The sequence below is a fragment of the Microtus ochrogaster genome, chromosome 2 (assembly GCF_000317375.1).
Source record: "Microtus ochrogaster isolate Prairie Vole_2 chromosome 2, MicOch1.0, whole genome shotgun sequence".
Taxonomy (NCBI): domain Eukaryota; kingdom Metazoa; phylum Chordata; class Mammalia; order Rodentia; family Cricetidae; genus Microtus; species Microtus ochrogaster.
This window is the reverse complement of record NC_022010.1, coordinates 39,465,167-39,470,560: the sequence shown is the minus strand read 5'-3', so window position 1 is coordinate 39,470,560 and position 5,394 is coordinate 39,465,167.

Genomic DNA, 5,394 nt, shown 5'->3' with positions numbered 1-5,394 from the left:
GAGAGAGAGAGAGAGAGAGAGAGAGAGAGAGAGAGAGAGAGAGAGACTGGGCCAGGTGTGGGCTTCTGAAATTTCAAAGCCCACTCCCAGTGACACACCTCCCCCAACAAGGCCACCCTCAACTCTTCCCAAACCGTTCACCAACTGGGGCCATTCTTATCCAAACCATCACGGTCTGGGAATCTGCCTCTTCCTATCCTATCTTAGAACGCTGCTGCTTCTAAGGCTTGAAAAAGATGGCTCTGTTCTCATCCTTACTTATACCCCAGAGCATCTAAAAACTTCTTGACTGGCCTGGTTTGGGTGGACTTTCGAGACTGCCAGAAGCAGTCCTCAAATCTCTGAGCCCAAACCCTCAGCTGGACTTGGCCTCTCAGCTCTTGTTGGAAATCTATAGAGGAACTGGCAATTCCTGGCTAAAAGGAGAGTCTGCTAGCGTGTGTTGACATGTGGGCTGGAGCCCGCAGAGGGAGGCCACAGGGCAGACAGTGTTAGGATTTCAAGGGAGGTGCCGAATGCTGGAGTTTCCCACAACACCCTCTTACTGCATCCCCTCTGTTTTGGGAGCCAGTTCCCTAAGAATCTGATTATAACTTCTCTAGTAAAGGGGGCCATTCCTGACTACTTGCCAATGTCCCTCACCCATCTCTGATGACAGGCAGGTCCCCATCCTGGGGCCTCAGTGGCCCCAGCTAGAAAGGGAAGTTCTTTCAAGCCCTGAGGTCATATGATATTTGCAGCTGACGGGAAGCTCTCAGTGTCACTTAGATTCTATCCAGAATATGACCTCCTTTCTTTCACTATAGCTTGTGCCAATAGTGTTGGTGGTGTGGTCCACTTCCCTGTTCTTGGCCCTCCTAGGTCCTGTGAAATCCCACCGAGTGTCAATCAGCGCAAGTGGGAAGGTGAACTAGAGGAAGCCCTGTGGGCTGCAGGCAAGTCTGCAGATGCATGCTTGCTTTCATACCTGCTAACATGGCACCCAAGTACTGGTGAGCCAAGCTGGGCAGTCAGCCAGGCAGTGGTCAGACTCTTAGCTTTGCTTTGAAGTAGTGGCTGTCTGGGTTCTCTTCTAACTGCCTGAGGAAGCTTAAGGGTTAAGGAATTCAGAGGACAGCATGCACAGGGGGATGGAAACCCGCTGAGATAGCCAAAGGTGGGGTGCACAGGCTAGTAGGAGCCCCCAGACACAAGCCTATGCGACATCCAGTCCCAACCTCAACCTGGCTATCATCTCTGTCAGCTTCATTCACAGTCATGAGGGCTTCTACTGTCGACGTTTTGGATTTTGTGAAATGTCACAACCTAGGAAACCCTATTAGTGGTATTCTCTGTAATGGGCACATTTTCTTACCCACTGCCACATTGATCCCCACTGTTCTCGATAAGCCACCCAGAACTCCATATAGGTAAACAAGGAAGGAGGCCACCCTGGGATGTATGCTGAGACCTTTTACCTGTTTTGCCTCTATCCTGGGCTTGATGAGTGAGGTGGGCTGCAGGCTCTGCAAGTTCTGGAAGCCTTTGGTCCAGGGACAAGATCCATTCCATCAACTTGATACTTGGCTTCCACAGTGGGGGCCTGATACCACAAATCCCTACTCAGGGGCTTGCAGCAGTTGCCAACAGAGCAGAGAGGACAGCCGAGGTTGAGAAACAGAAGTGAGGGGCTGACCAGCGCCTGAAGGTCAGGATGGGAGGACAAGAGTTGCTCCCTCCCCCTAAAATGACCCCAAGATAGGCTTATGATAAATATGCGATCAGAGCTATGAATTTTTTTCTCATCCCAAAGTCGAGGAAATTACCTCAGAGCAGGGCTGCGCTGAGTTGGCTGGCTAGAGTAAGGAGAGTCCGCACCAGTGCCACACTAGTTAGTGGCTCTCCACCTTTCCAATGTTGCGACCCTTTAATACAGTTCCTCATGGTATGGTGACCCCCAACCATAAAATTACTTTCATTGTTACTTCATAGCTGTAAGTTTTCTACTGTTATGAATCATGATGTAAACATCTGCTATGCAGGATGTCCACTATGTGACCCCTAAGGAAGGGTCAGCCAACCTCCAAAGGGTCTTGATCTACAAGTTGAGAACTGCTGATGTAGAACCATCCCTGACCATTCCCCAACAATGGCATTGTCAGAATCCTAACACCCTCTGGTCTTGTCTCAGTGTCATCTATGTGAGAACTTCCCTGGGGTACCCCCAAATTAACTGCTCTTCCCTCCAGACCCCTATGAACCTTGTCTGTCTCTCATTAACCCCTTCTCTTGCCCTGAGACTGGAGGTGGTCCTCTAGCCACCATGGCCTGGAAGCTCTGCAGAACCAAGCCCTTCCTTACCACCTGTGTCTCCACCCCTTCTGAACAGCACATAGTAGGTACTCAGTGAACGAGAGAGAAGTTGAAGTCACTCAGAAGGTCCTGTTGCTCCACCCTGGGGGTTGCTCAAAGCTCGTTACCTCAGCCACAACTACAGAGAGTCCTAAATGCAGAAGCACGAGTCCTGGTGCAGGCTGAGGTACATCCTGCAACCTGCGCTTCAGAGCAGACTTCCTGGGAGTCTCTGGGCAGGCTGGACAGTGAGGATCCTAGGCCCCTGTTCTTGCCTGGGGAGAGGACTTAGCTGAGTCTTTATCTGAGAGGCCACAATTGTGATGGCTCCATCTTTCCATGACCCATTTTCTCCACTGGAAATGTCATTCTGATGTCCATTGGGTTCCTGTTAGAAGCCCAGTGAGCATCAGGACCAAGGATGGCGGAAGGCTGCCCTGATGCCTTTCTCCGAGTGACAGTTGTGGAATCATGGCTTCTTCCCATTCGTCCCAGAGCTGCTGGGTTTGAAGCATAGCTTCTGAGGGACTTGGGTTCAGACAGTGAGTACAGGCCCGCTGGGGTCACAGGGCTCCACAGAGCTAAAGCCATGCCGAGCCACCCGCCCTTGCTCACCGTGGACTGTGCCCTCTCCCTCCACATGGAATGCTCTGCACTGGGCCATGCGGTTTCAGCCTGGGCTTCTAAGTCAGAAAGGCCTGAGTTCAAATCCCAGGCCTGGATTCAAGGAGCTCTTCCCACAAGGAAACCTCTGCCTCAAAGTTGCTGTTGAGTTCAACCCATGAAGCTGTTTTCATCGTGTCTGAGTCCCAGGCTCTCCCTTTCCCTTGTAGCAGGAGACAGTGATGAAAATTTGTTTTGTAGGGACTGGGAGACAGCTGTCAATTCACTGTGCTTCCCAGTGAGGTTTCTGAGAGGTCCCAGGCCTGGAGGAGAGCATTCTGTGGGAAGATGCGCATCTCCTACCATGGCACCCATGCTGCTGAGGCCTTACGGGGCCTCGGGGAAGGGCTTTACTGGACCTTGGGTAGTAAAGGATAGTACTTTACCGGGTCTGTGGGTCCTTCCCTGGCCCCCTGCATGCTGCCATGGGATTTTGTGCAGCGCACAACTCCTGTCTGCATTCTGTGCGCTACCATCAGTTCGTGAGCTTCGGGCAAGGGGCTGGAGGTTGAAACACACAAAGACTCACACAGAGAGATAGGGACACGGACCTCTTGTCACTGGTAAGAAGCCCTTTATTCAAAAGCACCATGGAGGCTTATATACCCAACAAAGTCTGGTGGGCCAACAGGTAAAAACCTTATCCTCTGATCCTCAAGGCCAAGGCAACACGTGCTTGTGAAGCAATTTTGGAAGGTCCCGATCTCCTTGTCCAAAGCTGGAGACTCTGGCAAAGGTCAGTCTGAACTGTGTAGACATTGGAACCACTGTGATTTATAGTGTTTTCCTGAGGAAATATAGACATTTATAAAAAGGCCTAGCAGAATAGCTTTGCAAACCTTTTTCGCCAGCAAGGGGAAAAGATGGTGAGGGAAAGGTTAAAAAGAAAGAGGGATTTGAGCCAATAGCTTGGACTTGCTGCGGACCAGCTGGAGAGAAGAAGCGAGTAGCTGGGTTTTCTTTCCAGGGGAGTGCGCTGGGGCCAACTGAGTTGCTGCCAACCCTGATGGGCCTGTGGCCAAGACCTTTGGGAGGGGTGCAGCTGCCCCTGTGCCCTCCAGGCCCTGTGTCTCCCACTGTGTGCTAAGCAAGGCTCTTCCTGTACTGGGGGCAAGGTGCCAGAGGTCCCCCTTGGGGCCCGGCTTGTTGAGGTTGGGTCAAGCTCTGCTTCTCCCTGGATAGCTCTCAAGGGAGACAAGAGAGGGGACCTGGGAACTGGGGTCTGAGGCTTAATCAAGGATGATCCAGTGATGGCTGTCTGTCTGTCAAGGCTGGGGTGAATGACTAGGCAGAGTCCGGCCGGGGTTTGGCCAGAAGACCTTGAGCTTGAAGGCAGGAGGGACGGTCTCTTGCATTCTTACCTGCCACAGGTGACAGTTTATTTGTGACAGTTCTCAGCTGTCGCTGCAGACAAAGGCTAAGTCTCCACGGCAGCTCTTCTTCCCTCTCCCTGCCCCCGGAGACCCATCCAGACCCAGGCTGTGTTTGCTCTGTGGGTAGCAGAGGGTCCACTGCCTGGCTGGGTGGATTTCTGTCCTTCCTCAGGTTGCAGAGGTACACAAGGACTTTGTGGTAGTACTCCCCTGTGAGGAAGTCATAAGAGTCGTCCAAGCCAGCAAGGAAGGGGAGAGGCAGCAGGACTGGCCAGGTCTCTCGCCAGTCGGGCAACACTGTCAGGTTCTGGTAGTTCCTGACACTGCCTGGCCCAGTGAGCAGTGGCAGATGGAGAGCTGGCCGGAAGGGGCCTTCTCCCATCAGAGACTCCTAACTTCTGACTGGTGAGTTCAGTGATGGACACTTCCTTCTTCTTCATCACGATGTAAAGAGACCCATGGGGCTGGTGAAAATGCCTGACTCTGAAGGAGATTGAAGAAAGGCTGGGATGGGTTTGCACTTGGCCACAAGCGAAAGGTCAGAACCAAAAGGCTCCTCAGAACCAACAATCCATCCCCTTATTTTACACTTAGGAAACTGAGGCCCAGAGAGGGGAAGGGACTTTCCTAGAGAGCCTGACCATGCCTCCACTCTGAGCCCCTTTTGTCTACTTTTTAAACTCAAGCGAGCAAGGGTCACCTCTACTGTAATCAGGACCAAAACCAAGACATTCAGCAAATTGGAGAGAGGGTGCATTGTCTCATAGGAAAAATGTATTCCTTGGTGAACAGCACCTGCCGGGGTCCAAGGGTTTTTTCCATCCCTGGCTTTTTAAGGGAAGGCAAGATGGGTGTTCTCTTGTCCAGTTAGTGTCCAGATGGAGGGATGTTCAGGTGAAAGATGGGGTCGTTCTGGGCCTCGAGTGAGTGCAGATGAGGGAGGAATCTGTGTTCTGGTGGGCTGTACTGACTCCCCTGTGACACACACACACACACACACACACACACACACACACACACACACACA